General features: G+C 45.3%; 1 protein-coding gene across 2 annotated transcripts in view; it reads left to right on the top strand.

Moving 5' to 3' along the window:
- Nucleotides 1-15,845: 15,845 nt before the first annotated feature.
- The window catches only part of CRACR2A (calcium release activated channel regulator 2A), a 66,560-nt gene continuing 59,429 nt past the window's right edge, over nt 15,846-22,976 (top strand). For both annotated transcript variants that reach the window (XM_082308088.1, XM_082308087.1), the window contains exon 1: nt 15,846-15,934. The gene's annotated coding sequence lies outside the window, so the exon portion shown is untranslated. The remainder of the gene's footprint in view (nt 15,935-22,976) is intronic.

The raw sequence follows: 22,976 nt of genomic DNA, 5'->3' as shown, positions 1-22,976 counted from the left end.
GGCACCAAATTCCCCTCACGCACACACAGGACTCACCAGTAGCTGGCACCGAGTTCTTGCAGCACACGTTCACATGGGACAAGGAGTGAGCATGCACAGAGAGATGCTTAAGAAAAGATTTAATAAGAAGATAAAGAAGCTAGGCTGGACTACAGTGATCAGGCACAGGGCTCAGCTAGACAAACATACTGACCAACCCCATTTTATGACTGACTGGCCCTACTTACACCCCATTCTGTCTACCCCCCTTTGCTCCCCCCTGCTCCCCCTTCCCCTGTGCATCCCCCACCCCAGGGCTCTGTACAGCTCTGTTGATTCCTGCACGCCTTGCAGTCCAGGGTCCCCTGGTATGCAATATCATCAGTTGCAAAGTCCAGGCTGATCTTCCTGGAAGTGGCACCTGTGGGTCCCTGATAGCCCATCAGTCAGTGTGTGTGGTGAGGTTTGTTTCTTGTGTTGTCTCCATGTTTGTTTTGTCAGGTCTGTGTCTCCATGTATTTTGTTTCTGGTTTCCCCTTCTTCCCCTTAGTTTCCCAACTGACAGATCCCCAGTCAGATCACCTCGCTGGAATAAACTTTCTCACACTCTCACATGCCCTTATGAATGGGTGTGACTGACCAAGTCTGGTTCTCATCACTGCCTCCCTTATCATGTCAGTCTGGTTTGTGTCCCATTCTCGTTCATGGCTTCCTCCTCTTCTTATTGTCCCTGCTGCATTGGAAAAGGTCCTTGACCAGATACCCTTAAAGGAATGACACTCTCCTTCCACATACCCTTACAGATAATTGTACCACATAACATGTCCTGCGGTTCTGGTCCCACATTTGTCCTAACTTGGATTTAGTGGGAGAGGTCACATTTCATTCCTATGGTAATGAATGCACCTAGCAGGATTGTTTGCACTGAGTTTTCATCCTGATGCCTGGACAAGAAACAGCCAATGTGAGGACAAAGACTGGAAGCTTGCAAGTTCTTTTGAGTGGATCTTTCAATAGTAAAGGGCCCACTTGAATGTACAGAAGTAGGAGAGTATTTGGTGCATAGTGGAATAAGCAAGAAAAAAAGTGCAGTGTAACGAAGAGAAGGTGTACAGTATGGGAAAAACATAAACGATATAAACTCTGCCCATTCATACATTAATGAGTTCCATGGAATACCATAAAATGAGTTTCTCTTCCTTGTGTGCTTTGAGCTCTTACGAGTTTGATACTGCTATCATGTTAAGGATGGCAAACCAGCTGGTCCTGGCTTTCTGCACACTTATTTGCAGACATTTAAAGATTAATTTACTGCTACTACTTCTAGAGTCTTTTGCAAAAGAGATTGTAACTCCACTGCTAGAAACAACGGTCTTATGCTGTTCTCAGCTATTGACTTTGTTGACTAGAAATGTCATTAATTTCTGTATTTATATTTTGCCTGCCTATTGCCTTAGAATGTCTTTGAGGAATTTTTATTTCAGTATTTTCCTTTTTAGAAAAATGTATTTTGCAATTAGAGAGGGATGAAAGAAGAAAAAGAAAGGATAAATGTATCAGCATTTGGGGAAGCTGCTCGGTCCATGTGCTAAGAGTGCGCCTATCATGAAGGCAGATAGTGGAAATGACATTATGTTTCCTATCTGAAACCAAGAACAGTTGTATCAATTTCCTGTTATAGTCTCCTAGCCAATAAATGCCAAATTTTACTTAAAGGGAATGAAATCATATTGACACCAAAAGGAACAACCTTAAATGTTTCTTCTCTTTACTTAGGTTCTCCACTGATATGGTTTTCTTCCCTTTGACTAATAAATGTATATAATAAAGCAATGTAAGATGTAAACTAAGAACAGGTGGTGAGTATCTGACCCGTGTCCTGATTTCATGAACAATATAAGACAGCATAAGACCTTAGCCTGCTCACCTCCCTCTTTCTGTTCCCATGCTCTGCTTGCATTCACGTTGTCATAAAGTGAACCAGACAAAAGATCTGGATCTTTGTTAAAAACTAATTTGGAGTGGGAAAGATCATTTGGCTTAGTTACAGTGCCATTCAGTTTTCTTTTCTGGTCTATAACACTACTGCGTAAATAATATATGGCTCCAGTGTAGCTATCTACTGTTGACAAGACACAAAGGAAGATAGGAGAAGGATGTCAGGAAAAAATGTAACAGGAACGACAGACCTGTGTCTTTGGAAGTAGCTCCAATTTATGGTGCATTGTGCATGAAACAATGTCAGCTGTAATGAAAATCTGCCACCTCAAACTTTGTCAGGCGGCCATCAGGCTAAAGCAGGCAGAAAAGACTTGAAGGGAAACAGTTGTAGTCACCTGTGAGTACATGACTACTGTTGTAGTCACAGTAGGGTTTTTTAATTTAAAGAAGGAGTCCTTAAGAGAAGGATCACCTAATTAACTAAAACACACATAGAGAAAGACCACATTAGCTCCAATAGTCTTGTATAGGGCTTAAGGCACAGGAATTGGAGCAGTAGTTACAAAACGCGCTTGTCCTTCAACCTACTTATTCACCTTTCTATGCCTCACTTCCCATTTCATGTCTTCTTTTATGTTTACAACACATACGGAGTGCAGCTTGCAGCTGAGCTTGACTAGCACCCCCAGATCCGAATCCGAATCCGAATTCTCTCAGTGCCAGGAGGCACACAAGGCGCGAACATCATTCTTCCACTTCGATCGGGTCTGCGGCTGCGTGCTCTGGAGTCCCAAGGGCCACAGCGCAGTCTTCTGTTGGTTTTTTCCTCAAGACATGACTGATCCAGTTCCATCTCCTCCTCCTCACTTCATTACTGATTTTCTCCATCTTCGAGTTGATGCTCGTCGTTTCTGCAACTTTTTATTTTTTTTCCGGGAGCAGGTAGTTGGCCTCCTGCCCAACCCCCATGACTTGGAGGGCCAGTGGTTTTTCTGTCAGGGTGGCCTTCCCTTAGGCTGCGTTGGTTCGCAGCACCTTCTTCAATTTTATCTGGTGCACCCTCCAGAGAGGGATCCCCTATCCACCACCCAGGGGACGCGCCTTCTAGCCGTGCAGCCCCAGCCGAAGGAGCACCCCCAGATGCCCTTTGTAATATGCTGATGCAGTTTATTGTATTAAGTGACGTGTTTAGGTTACAGACCTGGTGGTGACCAAGTAGTGTAATTTTTTTTGCAGTCAATATCTACCTTTGAGCTGGTGAAGGTTAGTAATCCCAGCTGAGAAGAGTTGGTGCAAATTAGGCTTTCAAATGATGATTGGATATTGGATACACTGTGCTATTATCTATGTATTAACCAGTTGGATTACTTTTAAAAGACTTTTTTGTATAAAAGGGCTGGCTGACACCAATACTTGCATCATAGATTTTGTGTTAACATAACTGTTGAGAATACTGTATCCCTGACAAAGCACTGTCAACTAATTACTGGATGTATATGAGAGTCACTTAAATAATAGCAGCTCCAGACTGAATTTTTTTAACGTTTTTGATTTTTTTTTAGTATAAGAAATATGACCCAAAGCAGTGGGATAAGACAAGGACAAGAGATGGAAAACCTGGGAAAAAAGATCAATAGGAGAAAAAATAGTTACATAAGTGAAATAGTGCACGTGTGTGCATGTATACTGGGGCTTGGGGAGTGGAAGCAAGAACATAAAGAACATAAAAATATTACTGCTTTAAATCTGTCCTTTAAAATTTTTAAACTCAATTTTCATGCTGATGATCTTTCTGAATGTTCAGCAACCTTACGTATTCCCAGTGGGACAGAGTATTGCATGGAGAGTCAGGGGACCTGTAGTCAAATTTTCATCTCTTTTGGCACTTTGTGGTGAGGGCAGACTTACGGAAGCGGTACATAAATAATACAGAACTGTCAGAAATGAGAGACGTATCTATAGCACCTCTTCTAAGCACTGTTGTTAAGAAGCGTGAGGATAGCAAAGCATTGCTGTCTGCTGTAAGCATAACTGGCTTCTCATGGAGCCAACATGCTTCCTGGAATATCCCCACACCAGTGACAGTGCATACATCTTGTCTTTGCATGTCTTCCATGACAAGTGTGTGATATCAATTTTACTGTGCTTAATTTGATCACTCTAGTGTGACGAAAGGAGCAAAAATGTTCTGTTTTATGTTAATGAATCAGAGGAAACTGCGTTACTGCTCTAAATCTTTCTGCTTTATGAAGCAATTGATTTCTGGACAGGAACCGTCTTCTGTTGTGTGCATATACTAGTTATTGCAATAGATCTCCATTTTTCTTGGCCTTTAGCTGCTATGGCGGTAAATATGACTGATTTCCAATTTCACAATATGAACTTTCTCTGTCTCTTTGTAAAAAACCAGGTTTCTATCAAGCATGCTCATAAGGTGGTGAATTTGTAAAAGTTTTCCTTTGATGCACAAAATCCTTCACTGAACAGTATTCAACACTATGAGAATTGCATTAGGGAAGACAATATAGTTCTCTTTATAATAACTATTCATTTAAATGGAAAAGCCCTGAGTGGAGGAGATGTAACTAACAGAGCTTTTAGCTATCAGTGCACTTCGGCTGTTTCTTGGCTGGAATCTATGTAATGCCTCATCACAGATTGCCAGGCTGTGGACAAAAATACACAGTTTACCCCCTCAGCATAACTGCGGGGGGAATTGGTAAGGCAGTATACAATTAATGTTGGATTTGATCCAGGATACCTTTCCCTTAGGAGAGTAGATCAAGATTTTTAATGGCAGTACTTACTTCTTGGTGCAGGTACCAGGAGCCGACTAGGAAAGGTGCCCTCCTAGATTTGTTGTTTGTAAACAGAGGTCTTGTGGGCAAAGTGGTGATTGATGGCTGTCTTGGTCACAGTGACCATGAAGTAGTTGAGTTTCAAATCGTTGGTGATAGGAGAAAAACCACCAGCAAAACTTTGGCCCTGGATAAGGGGAAAGCAGACGTTGGGCTGCTGAAGGAGCTAGTTAGTGAGGTCCCCTGGGAATCTGCTTTTGAAGGTATTGGAGTCCATGAACGCTGGTCACTTTTTAAGACCCATCTCTTAAGAGCGCAGAGGCAATTCCAAAGTGTGGGAAGTCAAGCAAGCAGGGCAGAAGGCTGGCTTGGCTGGGCAGGGATCTTCTTCTAGAACTTAAGCAAAAAAGGAAAGTGTACAGACATGGCGACATGGGAGGACTACAGAGATGCTGTTCGCCACTGTAGGGAGAAAATTAATGTGGCCAAAGCTTGATTAAAGTTCAAGCTGGCCAGCGCTGTGAAGGACAACAAAAAGGGCGTTTTTAAATATGTTAATAGCAAAAGGAGAATCAGAGAGAACATTGGTCCATTGCTTGACGGGGTCAGTCACCTCACAAATAGGGACATAGAAAAAGTGGAGATGTTTAATGCCTTCTTCGCCTCTGTCTTCAACACCGATGATGGTCTCTGGGACCCCAGGAGCCCTGTGTTGGAAGACCATGACTGGGGGGATGATAAACTCCCAGCTTACCCTGAACTTGTTTCAGACTTGCTGCTCCAGCTGGATGTACATAAATCTATGAGGCCTGGTAGGATTTGTCCCAGGGTACTGAAAGAGCTGGCTGATGTCATCACAGGACCTCTCTCCATTATTTTTCAATGGTCTTGGGAGTCTGGAGAGGTCCCAGTCAACTGGAACTGGGCAAATGTTGCTCCAATTTTCAAGAAGAGTAAGAAGGAAGACCCTAGTAATTACAGGCCTGTCGGTCTCACTTCAGTGCCTAATAAAAGTATGGAGAAGGTTATTCTGGGAGTTACTGAAAAACACTTGAGAGGCAATGCAGTCATTGGTCATAGCCAGCATGGGTTCACATGGGGAAAGTCCTACTTAACCAACATAATTTCCTTTTATGACAAGGTCATCCATCTAGTTGACCAAGGGAAGCCAGTAGATGTGGTGGGTTTGGATTTTAGCAAAGCTTTTGATACTCTCTCTCACAGTATCCTTCTGGATAAAATGTCCAGCACACAGCTAGACAAGTCCATAATACATTGGGTGAGCAATTGGCTGACAGGTCAGGCTCAAAGGGTTACAGTAAATGGGGTTACATCAGGCTGGTGACCAGTCACCAGTGGGGTTCCCCAGGGCTCAATTTTTAGGGCCAGTGCTCTTTAATGTTTCTATAAATGATCTGGACACAGGAATCGAATGTACATTAAGTTTGCCGACAATACTAAACTAGGAGGAGCTGTGGACTGCCTGGAGGGTAGAGAGGCAGAGATCTAGATAGGCTAGAGAGCTGGGCAATCACCAGCCCTGTGACATTTAACAAGAGCTAGTGCTGGATTCTCCACCTGGGACAGGGTAATCCTGGTTATAGGTACAAATTGAGGGGTGAGAAGCTGGAGAACAGCCCTGTGGCAAGAGATCTGGCGGCTTGGGTTGATGGCAAGTTGAATGAGAGTCAACAGTGTGCCCTGGCAGCCAAAAGGGCCAACCATATCCTGGGGTGCATCAAGCACAGCAGCGCTAGCCGGTCGAGGGAGATGACTATCCCACTCTGCGCTGTACTGGTGCAGCCCCACCTCAAGTACTGTGTGAAGTTTTGGGCGCCTCAGTATAAGAAGGACAACAGACTATTAGAGTGTGTCCAGAGGAGGGCGACCAAGATGGTGAAAGGCCTCAAGAGCAAGACTTACAAGGAGCAGCTGAGGTCACTTGGCTTGTTCAGCTTGGAGAAGAGAAGGCTGAGGGGGGGACCTTATTGCAGTCCACAGCTTCCTCAAGGGGGGCAGCTGAGGGGGAGGTGCTGATCTCTCTCTGGTGACCAGCAATAGGACATGGGGAAATGGAATGAAGCTGTGTCAGGGGAAGTTCAGATTGGGCATTAGGAAAAGGTTCTTCACTGAGAGGGTGGTCGGTCACTGGAACAGGCTCCCCAGGGAAGTGGTCACGGCACCAAGCCTGTCAGAATTCAAGGAGCATCTGGACGATGCTCTTAGTCATATGGTTTAGTTTTAGGTAAATCTGCGAGGAGCAGGGAGTTGGACTCTAAGATCCTTATGGGTCCCTTCCAACTTGAGACATTCTATGACTCTAAGTCTATGGAACCTGATGGGATGCATCCCAGAGAAGTGAGGGAGCTGGCCAGTGTCATTGCAAGGCGGCTCGTAAACAGAAGGAACGTTTCTAGCAAGTTTGAGGAAGGTGATCCTTCCCCTCTACTCAGCACTCAGACCACATCCGGAGTGTTGTGTGCAGTTCTGGGTTTCTCACTACGGGACATGGATGTACTGGAGTGAATCCAGCAAACAGCCACTAAAATGATTAAGGGAGTGAAACACCTGAGGAGAGACTGAGAGAGCTGGGACTGTTTAGCCCAAAGAACAGAAGTCTCGGCACATAATTTTATCAATGTATGTAGATACTTGGTCGGGGGGAATAAAGAAGACAAAGCTAGACTTTCCTCAATACTGCAAAGTGAAAGGACAAGAGACAATGGACACAAACTGAAATACAGGAAATTCCACCTAAACGTAAGAAAAAAAATGTTTTTACTGGGTGCATGGTCAAACACTAGAACAGGTTGCCCAGAGGGGTTGTGGAGTCTCCATCTTTGGAGATTTTCAAGATCCAATTGGACAAGACCCTGGGCAACCTGCTGTAGCTGACTCTGCTAGGGACAGAGCAAGGGGTTGGAATAGATGACAGCCAGATCAATTCCATGATTAAACTTTAATTTTTAGAAAAGTGACATATTTTTTTGCAGTGTAGCACAATCAAACTTATACTGCTGCAGGTGACATGAGCATGAAGTCAAACATGTATTTCCTTTACTCTGGCAAGTGAGATGACTCTAGAGCAGGTCAAGCTGGAAGACCTACAGTGTCATAGCTGTCAGTTAATACAATTTCCATTTTATAACCAATCTGTAAATTTCTTGCCATATGTTTATGACTCCAGTTTCTGTAACTTTTCCACTGATTCCTGAGCATAAAAAAGGAAAACATGATTTTGGATGGTACTATCAAGTTCCCTCTGGGTGATGCAATTTCACAGGCAATTAAAAGCTGCATTAGTGTGGAAAGCCAAAATAGGTCTGTTTGTTACTACCAGCCTAAATGCAGAAGAAAATGACCCCTTGCATCCCAACAGTATGATAGCTCTGCAGACTGAAATAAACACACATCACCATAAATAAATTGTGAAATACAGCCTGTTTTATTTAAAGGGTGGGGGTTTTATTTTTGTATTGCACTTGGCATTTCCTGACTTAAAGAGCTGCAAGCTGTCTTCTGCCTACCACCTGTTTCTGTTTGTAGTTCTGGCACTTGTATAACCCAGTGGTAGAGACTGTCATCCAGTTTCTGACTAATTTTACATTAAGCATAGCAGTCAGAAGGATCCTAGCTCTGGACAATATGTTTTGCACCCTGGTGTTTTTCAAAATCTCTTGGGTTTAGTCCTTGAAGAAAACCAAGTGAGTTTGTACCTAGACTTCATAGAGGACAATTCTGGACACATATAAAAAGGTGGAATTCTTTAAAGTATTCCGTTTACCACTGTAATTTAAGCCTGTGCTATGAAGTAGATTCATGCATATGCATCTTTATTCTTGGGCTCTTTTTTCTCTTTGCAGTTAGCATCATAGTCTCTGACATCGCAGTATATGAATTTACTGCTTTTCACTCCATTTACTCCAGGAGGGAGATATGGAAATGGATTTGATTCTGGCTTTTCATGAAGAACAAACTTGTGGCTGCTGAAACCTGTCAGGATCTTTGCCTGTGCCCTCATCAGCTAGGGAACTGAGTGCATATGAAGGTACATAATCAGAAACTGCTGAAAGAAATCACAGCAGTACGAGTGCAATTTTGAAAACATAATTCTGTTCTGAAAGAGGTTTCTTCAAGGCCTTGGAGGCTGAATTTCCATGGTAGTATACAGGAATCTGATGTTCCAATCCCACCAAATTTCAATGTGATAAATTTACCCTTTAGCTATATGTCAAAGTAGTCCATTCCTTGTGTGGACCTTCTGGGGTTGAGTGGTTGATAGTCCTCTGAAAGACATAGGTAGTTGCTCCTCATTCTTGCTACTCCTCCAGTCTGTAAATACTTTGATGCAAGTTCAATATTCTTCCCAATTTTGCTAAAAAGAAAAGAAAAAAAGATTCATTTTAAAGCAGAAGACATAAAATGGATAGGTCTCATGGTGCAGCTTTCACCTATCAGATGACACTCACTTAGTCAGGACACACACAGTTAGTTGGAAATAATAAATACTCAGTTTCTTTTGGCTAATGTGATTAAGTCCAGCAGCTCCCATGACTACTACTCACAAGAAGTAAAAGCAAAGATTTCTTTGGTTTATTTTGGGAGACCTAGACAAGACTGTTGAATTCAAACTGCAGATTTGACCCAAATTTTCAAACAATACCAGGCTAAATAATTTAGATTGTGAATTATAATAGTTACTGCTAAGCCCTATCTTCTAGTTGACATATATCTGCATGGGTATTGCAATATAGTTGTCATCCTACACTGGTAAGTATTGTATGTCTTGCTTCTTACTCCACTATTTATTCTTCCTACTGAAGAGCTAGAATCCATAACTTTTTGCTATGAGAGAGAATGAAAAGAGAGAGCCCATTTCTAGCTCTGCTCCAAAGTATTCATAGATACATGCAAAGACAGCATTAGCTGACTAGGCACGACCTAGACAACCTCAGTAACCAGCTCTTCTGTTGTTCCTTAGTAGGCCCCAAAACTTTCTTAGAGAAACTGGAAAGTCTAAACTGCATCATAGTAAATGATAAGGAAGAAAATTGAATGATTTGTTGCAACAAGGTGCCTAAGTAGTCCCCAGGTTTAAGATATATTGCCTGGGGTCTTAATACATTGATGTTACCGCTAAGTCTGCAAATGCTACTTGAGTGAGCTTTTTTTCCCCCATGCATGTGACAAATTCTCTGTTGTTCTAGAATTTTCCTGTGTCTTAGCTAATCCTGAATTCAGGATGTTTCTTGGAAATATTTCTATGTTGTTTTTCACCCCATCTTCCCTGAATTGTTTTAGTATGGATTGCTGTGGAGCCCTTTAGAATAGTTTTCAACATGGTAAGAAGTTAACTTTCTATATGCTGTCTTCAGTTTCTCCACAAGCTTCTGAATTATGTCTAGTACCTTGTGGCTGACAGTGGGCCTTCATTTCTCTGAAACAATCTTGTAAGAAACATTGTCCACACCTTTAAAAGAAATGTAATTCCATCTTTTACCTGCTATTTTACTAACACAGCAAAAAGTTAAATAGAAAAGTTACCCTGAGTCAAGTCAGCATGTACAGATTATTATAGCTGCTATTCAACATGATGATGATTTCATGGTAACTACCTGTGTGCCTATTTTAGCCCACAGTACATATAAGGCAGCTGCCATAAGGAAGTTTCAAATATTTACTTTATTACTGAGCATGGATGTGAGCAGTAACTGTCCAGTAGCACTTTAATGTACTGTAAATCCACACTCAAGCTTGCCTTGTGGAAAATTGTACAAGCCTGTAGTCAAAGAATCATAATAATTAGTGAAGTAAAATTTCCCTTTGCAGAAGCCATCCTAGTTAAACTCAGTTACATAATCATCAACTCGGCATTTAATAACTGATTTAAAAAATTACTTGTAGTGCTTTGTAAGTAGATATATCAGGCATACATGCCTGTATTCTACAAACTACCTGCAGGTCTTCCTCACTGTCACGTCCCACCTGGGGAGGAGCGGAGAGGAGTGACTAAGATTCGCAAATCCTGTCGGTGTGGATTAAGGTGGGCCAACACTCAAGGTCTGTATGCAAACACCAGCTTCAGTAGAAAGCTTTCATAGAGACAGAGATGGAGTACAAATATTTGATACCCACCAACCCTCTCACGATTATATCTACCCCAGCTATGCAGCTAAGCTATGCGGCTTTATAGAAAATCAAGGAAGGCTGTGCAGTACTCTTAACTACAATTTATCAACTTTGACGACTTTATTACCTTAGGAGAAGCGAAAAAGAGAGAGGGAGAGAGAGAAAGAGGGAAGAAGAGGAGAATCACCAGTCCTGGATCCAGCGTTGGACCTGCCAACAGGGGTATTCAGTGGAGAGAGCCCCCGAGAGAGAGTCCCTATTTACAGATTTCAGTCTTGGACTTTTGGAACCTTCTCTTGTCCCAGTTCCAGAGTGGTAGAGATACCAGTCGAATTAAGAGGGGTGACCAGTCAGACCAAGAGGGGCGATACCAGGACCCTCCCCCAGGCATTCCCCACAGTGTGTGTGGGAATAAGATGCTTCGCAGCCCGTGGGAGATGGGGCCAAGGCAAGGCCGCCCTGTCTCCACAGGGCTCCCTCCCTCACCTCACTCCAAGGCGCTGTCTGGTGCTGGGTCCCAGCAACCGTCGCTCTGCATTGTGGTTTTAGCACCAAGGCTGTTTGAGACATCTCATTGTTTTGCACTAGCAGTTCTCTACACTCACATTCTCCTTTCAAGATGGAAGATTTGCTGTTTACCAGTGCTCTGGTATTATAGCTTACTTTAAGGAGATAAACCTGAAGAGTTACAGGCTGTTCAGGGAAGATGAGGTGGGACTGTACAATGTGAAAAGGAGTGCCTTGGGTGCATGGAGCTTTACTTTGGGACAGTTGATGAGCATGAGTAAGGACCAGAGAACAGACCAGGGCCATTGATGTCATCCCATAGGATGACCCATCCCATACCATAGGGAAGTCTGCTGCCTCCCTGGGGCAAGGATAAGAAACATTACCAGGAAGCTCCCCAGGCTGGTGAAAGCTTCCGATTATTATCCACTAGTGGTTGTTCAAGTTGGCAGTGATGAGGCAGCTGATAGTGGCATCAAGACAATCAAAAGGGACTTTAGAGAACTAGGGGGATTCCTGAAGGATCAGGAGCACAGGTGGTGTTTTCCTCCATCCCATCAGTAGCCAGGAGGCATATGGAAAGGAACAGGAAGACCCATGTCATTAACACATGGCTCAGAGGCTGGTGCCAGCGGTGGAATTTGGGGTTTTTCAACCATGGGGCAGTTTACATGGCACCAGGCCTGCTGGAGACAGATGGGGTTCACCTGTTGCAAAGGGGGAAAAGGATCCTGGCTCAGGAGCTAGCAGGCCTCGTTGAGAGAGCTTTAAACTAGATGCGAAGGGGGAAGGGGATAAAACCAGGCTTGCTAGGGATGAGCCTAGGGGTAGCATGCCTGTGTGGGTGAAGAGATCTATAGCCCAACTGAAGTGCATTTACACCAATGCACGCAGCATGGGCAATAAACAGGAGGAGCTGGAAGCCACTGTGCGTCAGGAAAACTATCATGTGGTCACCATCATGGAAACGTGGTGGGATGACTCACACAACTGGAGTGCTGCAATGGATGGCTACAAGCTCTTTAGAAGGGACAGGCTAGGAAGGAGAGGTGGTGGGGTAGCCCTGTATGTTAGGGAGTGTTTTGACTGTCTAGAGCTCAACGACAGTAATGATAAGGTTGAGTGCTTATGGGTTAAGATCAGGGGGAAGGCTAACAAGGCAGACATCCTGGTGGGAGTCTGTTACAGACCACCCAACCAGGACGAGGAAACAGATGAAGTATTCTACAAGCTGTTGGCTGAAGTCTCACAATCCCTAGCCCTTGTTCTCGTGGGAGACTTCAACTTAGCAGACATCTGCTGGAAATACAAACAGCAGAGAGAAAGCAGTCTTGGAGGTTCCTGGAGTGTGTGGGAGATAACTTCCTGACGCAGCTGGTAAGCGAGCCAACCAGGGGAGGTGCCCCACTGGAACTGCTGCTTATGAACAGAGAGGGCCTGGTGGGTGATGTGGTGGTCGAAGACTGTCTTGGGCTCAGCGACCACGACATGTCAGAGTTTTCAATTTTAGGAGAAGTAAGGAAAGAGATCAGCAAGACCGCTACCCTGAACTTTAGAAGGGCAGACTTTGGGCTGTTCGGTAGTCTGGTTAACAGAGTCCCTTGGGAGGCAGTCCTGAAGGGCAAAGGAGTCCAGGAAGGCTGGATGTTATTCAAGGAGGAAATCTTGAAGGCACAGGAGCAGGCCGTCCCCATGTGCCATAAGTCAAGCAGGCGGGGGAGAAGACTGGCCTGGCTGAACAGAGAGATTTGGCTAGAACTCAGGAAAAAAAGGCGAGCCTACCGCCTTTGGAAGAAGGGGCAGGCGACTCAGGAGGATTACAAGGATGTTGTGAGGATATGCAGGGAGAAGATCAGAAAGGTGAAGGCGCAGCTGGAACTTAAACTGGCCACCACTGTTAAAGACAACAAAAAAAATTTTTATAAATATATCAGTGACAAAAGGAGGGCCAGGGAGAATCTCCCTCCTTTGTTGGATGCAGAAGGTAACCTTGCCACGAAGGATGAGGAGAAGGCAGAGGTACTTAATGCCTTCTTTGCCTCAGTCTTTCATAGTCAAGCTAGTCATCCTCGGGTTTTTCAGGCCCCAGAGCTGGGGGATGGAGATAGGATGCAGAGTGAAGTCCCAGTTGTTGAAGAGGTGGCAGTCACTGACCTGCTCATCCACCTGGATGCGCACAAGTCCATGGGCCCAGATGGGATCCACCCGAGGATGCTGAGGGAGCTGGCAGAGGAGCTGGCCAAGCCACTCTCCATCATTTATCAGCAGTCCTGGTCAACTGAGGAGGTCCCAGATGACTGGAAGCTAGCAAATGTGACGCCCCTCTACAAGAAGGGTCGGAAGGAGGATCCGGGGAACTACAGGCCTGTCAGCCTGACCTCGGTGCTGGGTAAGGTCATGGAGCAGATCATCTTGAGTGCCATTACATGGCACGTGCAGGACAACTGAGGGATCAGGCCCAGCCAGCATGGGATTATGAAAAGGAGATCCTGTTTCACTAACCTGGTCTCCTTCTATGACAAGGTGACCCGCTTAGTGGATGACGGGAAGGCTGTAGATGTTGTCTACTTGGACTTTAGTAAGGCCTTTGACACAGTCTCCCACAGCATTCTCCTGGAGAAGCTGGCTGCTCACGGCTTGGATAAGTGCACTCTGCGCTGGGTTAAAAACTGGCTGGACGGCCGAGCCCAGAGAGTGGTGGTGAATGGAGTCAAATCCAGTTGGCGGCCGGTCATGAGTGGTGTTTCCCAGGGCTCAGTGTTGGGGCCGGTCCTGTTCAACATCTTCATTGATGATCTGGATGAGGGGATCAAGTGCACCCTCAGTAAGTTTGCGGATGACACCAAGCTGGGTGGAAGTGTCGATCTGCTGGAGGAAAGGAAGGCCCTGCAGAGGGACCTGGACAGGCTGGGATCGATGGGCCAGGGCCAACTGTATGAGGTTCAACAAGGCTCAGTGCTGGGTCCTGCACTTGGGTCACAACAACCCCATGCAACGCTACAGGCTGGGGGAGGAGTGGCTGGAGAGCTGCCTGGCGGAAAAGGACCTGGGGGTGTTGGTTGACAGCTGCCTGAACATGAGCCAGCAGTGTGCTCAGGTGGCCAAGAGGGCCAATGGCATCCTGGCCTGTATCAGGAATAGTGTGGCCAGCAGGACCAGGGAGGTGATAGTGGCCCTGTACTTGGCACTGGTGAGGCCGCACCTCGAGTACTGTGTTCAGTTTTGGGCCCCTCACTACAAGAAGGACATTGAGGTGCTGGAGCATGTCCAGAGGAGGGCAACGAAGTTGGTGAAGGGTCTGGAGCACAAGTCTTATGAGGAGCGGCTGAGGGAGCTGGGGTTGTTTAGTCTGGAGAAGAGGAGGCTGAGGGGAGACCTTATCACTCTCTACAACTCCCTGAAAGGAGGTTGTAGCGAGGTGGGGGTCGGTCTCTTCTCCCAAGTAACAAGTGATAGGACGAGAGGAAACGGCCTCAAGCTACGCCAGGGGAGGTTTAGGTTGGATATTAGGAAAAACTTCTTCACCGAGAGGGTGGTCAAGCATTGGAACAGGCTGCCCAGGGAAGTGGTTGAGTCTCCATCCCTGGAGGTATTTAAAGGACGGGTAGACGTGGTGCTTAGGGACATGGTATAGTGATGGACTTGGCAGTGCTGGGTTAACGGTTGGACTCGATGATCTTAAGGGTCTTTTCCAACCTAAACGATTCTATGATTCTATGATAATAGGTGTCTGCTACCAGATCACCTGATTGAGAAGAGGTAGTTGAAGCCGCCTTCAGGCACCATGCCCTAAGAGCTCTTCTGCAGTTGGGAGATCTTACAGTGATAAGAACTATGTTGAGGTTTTTTTCTCTTCCTGGGGGACTACTCAGAGAACCTGATCCCAGATGCAGATATTTACACATTTCTCAAAACATACTTTGGACTAAGTGAAATCTCTGAATCAAATGAACGTGAAATCAATTCTGTCTCCTGTTGCCATCTTCTGTACATGCGTAACTAGACTTGGGACAGTTTGAGATCACAAGGCGTGGAAGATCCCAGATGGTCCATTTTGAGTAGTCACCACCTTAAGATCTTGCTGTGGATGAGTTTTCCTGCACCCTTCCAAACCCTTCTGCCCTGTGCCGTTCAGGTTACAGAGATTACAAGTCCACGCTCTGACCCTCGAAAGCCATCGTGGCTGCAAGAGGGACCAAGGAAGCCAGCGCCTCGTCGACCTCCCCTGGCTCTCCGACCTGAGTCGCCGCCGGGGGCGAGCTGGTCCTGCCAAAACTGAGGTGCGATCGGGCCCCGCGCTGCAGCGGCCTCCCAGGAACCGGCGTCCGAGCTCCGACCGCACGGCCCCGCGGGGCTGGAGGGAGGGAGGGAGGCTGGGCTGGACGGGCTCGCCGTCCCGCCCCCGGGGCGCAGCCCGCCTCGCCCGATTATGCCACCGGTGCTCGAAACAAAGTTTAGAAAGTTGTTTCTGCGGCCTTCCTTCCACCCCGAGGCGCGGGCAGGCGGCGGAGAGCCGCACCGCCCGGCGCGCAGGGCCCCTAAAGCGCCTTCGCCTGGGCGCCGGCAGGAAGCGGCGGGAGGTGAGTCGGGGAAAGTATCGTGGGCCGACGGAGCCGGGGGAGGAAAAAGAAGAGGACCGTGCACAGCCAGATCGTTCTCCTACCGAAGCTGCTGGCGGAAAGGCACCCGCGGCCGCTGCTTCACCCTTCTTTGCAGAGCCCCGGTGTCTCAGCACTGCCCTGCTCTTCCGCTGCGGTCCGCCTGTTGCAAGCTTTGCTTCCTGCGAGGGGCTGTCTGCGAGAGGACATCGCCTTTGTGGACTCGGCGGGGCCGGCCAGGGGCTTCGCAGCTTCGGGGCAGCCGGCAAGGGGTAGCCGTTACCAGCCCATCCCCTCTCCCCGCTGCCGCCCGCCGCCCCCGCCTGCGCTCGGCGCCGCGCCGGGCTCTCGGGAGGAGCAGCCCTGCCCGCCGGCGGTTGCGGCGCTGGCCCGGGGGCTTGCGCTGGGCCGGGCCGCTGGCAGCGGCGCCGGGGCGGCCCGGGAGCGCCTCCGAAGCCGCCGTGGGGCTCGCACCGCTGCCTTCGCAGCCCCGGGCGCTTTCGTTAACCCTCAGCTCGCCCTCGGGCTGGCAGGCAGCAGGGTTAGAACCGCAGCGGTTGCCCAACCGGCTGCTTCTGCCGCCGCGAACGCGAGCAAGTTGCTTAAGCCCGCTCTGCTGTGTCGCCTTTCTTCGTACAGCGCTGGTGCCAGCACTGGAGCCAGACGGGGGGAGAAGCTTGCATTCAGAACGACAGCTGAGCGTGCTGGAGTGTCAGGTGTTGCGGTTCCTCCCACACAGAGAATATTTCATAAAGGTGGTGCCCAAAAGTGCTGCTGCCTGATAGTCTTTGTATTTGCATTTCTGCATTCGTCATGTAGCTTCACGCTAAGGCCGATAGGCAGTGTCACAATCACTTTATTTCCTGGTCACTTCAGGAGCCGCCCAGTTGGTTTTCAGTGTACACATCCCTGCAGATAAAAAAGATAATTGAGTTTGTGGCTGGTGGCTGCCTTCAGGGTGGGAACAGGCCCACCGACTACTTAGTGGAAGGCAGTGCTGCTACTGATGGTTGTAAAAATGATTCTTATGTTCTCCTACGCTAGATTGGTGTCAGTCTTACACTGCTGTAGCAGTAGTGTGGTATCTGATTTAGTTTTCTGTCTTTCTTGATACTGAATGCTTATGATGATTGGAAATGACAGTTATAAAAGAAACTTACTGCTACCAGGATAATAGATTTCTTAATATATACCAGTAGAACAGATTATGACTGCGTGTAATGAAACTTGGCTAGTGTCACAATTGGGAGAATGGTGAAATCCCTCTGGAACACTTTGACTAATTTAAGACACTTTTCTTAGGTGCAACTTTGTGGTTTTCAACAATGGTTTCCAGGTTAGTTCCACTTTTCTTTTTAGATGGCATATATGAATTATTCTGATGCACTGGTAAAAGTTTATTGGTTGTCTGTGGGATGTCCCAACGACTCAGATACCTGGTCCCCAAATTTATCATTAAGGACTTCAGTATTGTACAACTCAAAAGGTAACTGTTACACCCAAAAGAGTGAAAATTCAATGTCAGTCTTCTCTGTACTAAATTCTCATCTTTCTTGACATCAAGAAAGAAATCAAAAGTCAGTGTTTCAAATACAAAGAGCAGATGTAATTTCTGTGAATGGATTAAGTAGCAAACGAGGATTTTAGGACAATAATAGTTTACAGTCTCCTGGTCTGCCAGCTCCTGGAGACTTAAGTTCGCTGCTGCTGAAATGAAGGAGGTGTATTTGGTTCTGTGTGACACACCTCTCCCCCCTTTTCCTCCTATCTTGTGATGGACTAGAAGAAAACTATAAAGAAAGTTAGCAGAAATTAATGCACTAAAGAGCGTTACTCGGCAAGCTTTTCTTGTGGTTCTTCAGCCCACAGGATGCATGTGCTGCTTCTAACAGATCTCTCTCTTTCCTCCTGTTTCTGTTCACTGACAAATTATACGCTGTCATATTTTTGTAGATGGGTAAATGGTAGCCATATGGAGGGGTAAAGAATGTAGTGGTCTGCCCAGATTCCCTCTCTACCATTTGCTAATTTGCAGCATAAGTATATATCAAAGTACAGTTCTACATATAAGGAGGGGATAATACATCTTTAGGGTTTTATTTATCTTGTTAAAAATGCAGATTTAATCAGTTTAAGTTAAACCTGATGTAAAAACATAATTGATTCCACTGTCCATGACTTAACTATGCAGAAGCACCAGGTTGCCTGTGTCAGGAAACTGACCGAAACTCAGTTAAACTCAAACTTTGGAGATCTCTCCAGACAAAGATCTAACCAGGTCAGGACTAGAGTTTTCAGTCTAAATCTGATTTGTTTTTTTATCCTAAGAGAAAACAAAAAAATTGGTGATAAATATTTACATGTGTCCCAGACTACCCCTTGCTCTGATACCTTATTTTGCCAGACAGAAATTATGAAGTAGCCATACCTGTTGCACAGTGGGAAGTCACCACATTGCTGAGCCGTGGCTAGGATATGTGCCCCTTTGAAGAGCCTGTGACCTCCGGAGAGCCACACCAGAAGATATTCTCCCTATCTGCAGTATTATGCAATAGCCCGTTTTTCCTCACATGACTCATCCCTTAGTCTCACAGTGGGGGTGTCAAGAAAGGTGAAGGGTCTTGCTGGGGAACTTCCGTTCATTAGAGAGCAGCATAAATGGAGGCAGGGATCCTGCACAATTGCAAGAATAACTTTTTGACTAGTTGACTCACAGAGAATGCTGGAGTTGTATTTCCACTTGAAAGCAGTAGTGAATTAAAATCCAGTTAAGAATCTGTAATGCATTTTTAATTGTTTGTGTTGCTAGAGTTTTTTGTAGAACTAAACAGGATGAGGTACACCAAGCCTACTAATCAAATGTAGCTAAGTGGATTGGTTTATATGTTTCCCAGACCTTGGAAGTAAGCCATGCAGAAGAGATAGCATGAAGGTTATCTTGTACTGCGTATAAGAAAATATGACACTTCTTCTGTCATATTTTACCATTACTTCTTGCAATGGAAAAACAGTGGACTAGCAAATTAAATATTCCTGTGCCTCACTCACGTGGTCTTGTCCCATACAAACTGTCCCACTGACTCAGGTTAAGTTGGTTTCCAAGATCAAGTTTATAGTTTTAGAAATTCCAAAAATTTTGAAAACAAGAATTGTTGCAAACCCAACTACAAACCAAGTGCCAAATAACTAAGGAGACAGAACATGCCTTTCAGGGCTTCTAGTGCAATCTGCATTAGCTTGAGTCCACTAAGGTCTGTGGCAGAGTAGACTGAAATTTTCCACTAACATTTTTTCCATTAAAAATGAATTTTTATTTGAAGAGAATATTTAATTTGCATCTCAAAATCCTTTAATTTAGGTTAAAGATGTAACATTCTTTGACAAGCTAGAAATTTTAGATTTCAAGCCAAATTTTTATTGGTTTTCAGGCAGATAAAAGGTTTTGATTTTTTTTTCCAGAAGTTACATTTTTAGCAAGGACTTTTGGAGGAGGCAGAATATTTCAAGATTTTTTTCATGAAAATGGTGTACGTGAAAGATGTTCTTGTCAACCAGATTTCACCATTTGAAAGTAGCTCCATTTAGCAGTGAGTCATTAGGAAAACCTGAAAGATAAGACAATTAAAAGAAACATATACTGCTTTACTTAAACTTTTTCCAGGCCTTTACTTCAGAGGGAGGGTCTGTTTCCAATGCAAATAATTTGTCAACAAATGGAACAGCTCATATGAATTGGCAACACCTCCTGCCAGAACATCATGTTACAGGTTACACCATTTACTAAAACAATGCTGTTATTAATATAGTTATTTGCATTTAATTTCATTGCTTGGGACAATGCAACACAATAAATCATGCAGTCAGATGGAGTCAGCTTGGTTTTGACTTTGCCATGCTTGGAATGTGTTGCATATGTTGTAAGGTGCTCCTTCTTAACAATAGGTTTTACTTCTCTGAACTAACATCCTTGCCACGAAGGATGAGGAGAAGGCAGAGGTACTTAATGCCTTCTTTGCCTGAGTCTTTAATAGTCAAGCTAGTCATCCTCGGGTTTTTCAGGCCCCAGAGCTGGGAGATGGAGATAGGATGCAGAGTGAAGTCCCAGTTGTCGAAGAGGTGGCAGTCACTGACCTGCTCGTCCACCTGGATGCGCACAAGTCCATGGGCCCAGATGGGATCCACCCGAGGATGCTGAGGGAGCTGGCAGAGGAGCTGGCCAAGCCACTCTCCATCATTTATCAGCAGTCCTGGTCAACTGAGGAGGTCCCAGATGACTGGAAGCTAGCAAATGTGACGCCCCTCTACAAGAAGGGTCGGAAGGAGGATCCGGGGAACTACAGGCCTGTCAGCCTGATCTTGGTGCTGGGGAAGGTCATGGAGCAGATCATCTTGAGTGCCATTATGCAGCACGTGCGGGACAACCGGGGGATCAGGCCCAGCCAGCATGGATTTATGAAAAGGAGATCCTGTTTCACTAACCTGGTCTCCTTCTATGACAAGGTGACCCGCTTAGTGGATGACGGGAAGGCTGTAGATGTTGTCTACTTGGACTTTAGTAAGGCCTTTGACACAGTCTCCCACAGCATTCTCCTGGAGAAGCTGGCTGCTCACGGCTTGGATAAGTGCACTCTGCGCTGGGTTAAAAACTGGCTGGACGGCCGAGCCCAGAGAGTGGTGGTGAATGGAGTCAAATCCAGTTGGTGGCTGGTCACGAGTGGTGTTCCCCAGGGCTCAGTGTTGGGGCCGGTCCTGTTCAACATCTTCATTGATGATCTGGATGAGGGGATCGAGTGCACCCTCAGTAAGTTTGCAGACGACACCAGGTTGGGTGGAAGTGTCAATCTGCTGGAGGGTATTTAAAGGACGGATAGATGTGGTGCTCAAGGACATGGCATAGTGATGGACTTGGCAGTGATAGGTTAACGGTTGGACTCGATGATCTTAAGGGTCTTTTCCAACCTAAATGATTCTATGATTCTATGTTTTGGAAAGAAGTCAAAATAATGGTAAAATAGCTCTATAATAGTTCTGATACAAGTTCTATAACTGCTAATGTCATCACTGCTTACATGTAAACATTTATAAAAATTAATGCTGCAGGCACAAATGTTAGCCAGAGTTGTTGCCCAAAATACATAACTGGCCTAATTGTATTTGTATGCAGTAAGGATTTATTGGTATGTTAGAGCGAGGGAGACAGAATTTGTGGGGAGAACACACACTCAGATACACATACCCACTTACACCACTGTCCTGCTCAGGTGTTAGGTAGCAGGCAGGCAAGAAACAAGAGGGACGGAGAACAGGTCTTCTGGAGACAGTGTACTTGAATAAGGCAGGAAGAGCAGGTGGAGGGAGAGGAGAGCGTGAGTCCTTGAAGCATGCAGAGACTACAGGCAGGGTGCTCTCACAGCTCTGATGATCCTGTGATTATTCTGCAACAATGATTTCCATGATGATAGTTACCCCTATACTTCAGTGTCCTTTTATAAGAAGTTTGCATTTCCAGACAGTTCTTAGCCTTTCATTTCTTAAATACATTAAAAAGGAAGCACCCAAAGCAATGAAGCAAGAGGAAAAGATGTATTTCCACTAAAATCCTAACTACTTAGAGTAGCTTTACTTCTCAAGGAGCCTAGCAGCACTAAGCAGGTCCATTTAACTTCACCCTGCTGTTTCAGTGTGGATCCCTAAGAACTGCTAATATTTAGGCAATAAAAATCACAGAAGATAGTGCTGGAAGGAAAGTGAGAAGTTCTGTGATTATTGTTGCCTGCACATTAGTTGTTTTTCATTAGTGTTTCCATATTGAAGGACTGGATGGGGAATAAATGAATCTGCCTGCTTCCTTTGCTTATCTCTGTTACCTTTGGACATCTGAATTTTAATACATGGATAGTTTTGTTTACTAATTCCATAGAGGCCAGCAAAAAGCCAGGCAGGTGACTTTCTTCTTCATCTGTGTGGGAAGCTAGCCTTTGGGAGAGGCAAATTTTCTTACAAACCCAGCGAAAACTAGTTGTTTGGGTGGACATGTTAAAAAAGGTAATGAGGACATGATCACCAGTCAGACAGCTGGGGTCCTGCATCATTGTGCACAGAAGTGGTGTAGTTTGTTTTTTCCCCACATTTGGATTTGTGGATTCATCTAGGGACAAATGCCAAGTGGGGAGTGAGTGGTCTCTCTCCGAAGTCTTCGGTAGCCTATTTTGGAATTGTTAATGCTGTCACTTTAAGTATCTTTTCTGTTTTTCTCCTGTTTCCCAGTTAATATTATGGAGACTGTGCTTCTGATATATGACCTGGGTTTTTTTCCTTCTTAGTTTTAGGTATGTTTTTTTCCTTAACCAGTCATCTTCTGAAAATGAGGATTTTCATTGATATGATTATGATGTATTTATAACCCACAACATCTTCTCCCAGGTCTTTTCCCTCCTTGATTTTTGCTCATCTCCCTTACCTTGAAATAAATTGGAAGTAATTTTATGGAAATCTAAAAACTGGTTGTGGTATAAATGAAGCTTTGAGCTTGCGTTATGCAGAATATCAAAGTAGGTGATCCTAATGGTTCCCGTAATCTTTAAAAGCTACAGTCAGGGCTGGTTGGAGAGTTTCTATTAAGACTGATTGTGAACAGAATTTGGTCCTTCCACACAAATTTACTCACAGAAAAGGAATTTCTACATAATATAAACTTTTTCCTTTTTCAAGCCAGTGGATGAAAGATTCCTTTGTTGTCTGCCTTTGCTGTTCCCCTGAAATTATTTTCATGACACATTTCTTTCAGACTATCCTGTTGTGGTCCCTCACAGGAACTCCATCCTGCCACAGTTAAACTCACCATGCCCACCCCATGGTACACTATCATGCGAGATCGTGTGCATCATGAGAGAAGTTACCTAGCCAGTGAATCCAGGCTGTGTGGAAGAAAAGAGGCTTTTAGACACATTTCAATGCTTCTCTGAAGCACAAGCATGAGACTTGCATGTTTTTACTTGAAAAGTCAAAATTGAAGGAATGAAAG

The sequence above is a fragment of the Platalea leucorodia genome (genome assembly GCF_965183815.1).
Source record: "Platalea leucorodia genome assembly, chromosome: 4".
Taxonomy (NCBI): Eukaryota; Metazoa; Chordata; class Aves; order Pelecaniformes; family Threskiornithidae; genus Platalea; species Platalea leucorodia.
Note: the sequence above shows the minus strand (reverse complement) of the source record. Positions and strands in the feature narration are given on the sequence as shown.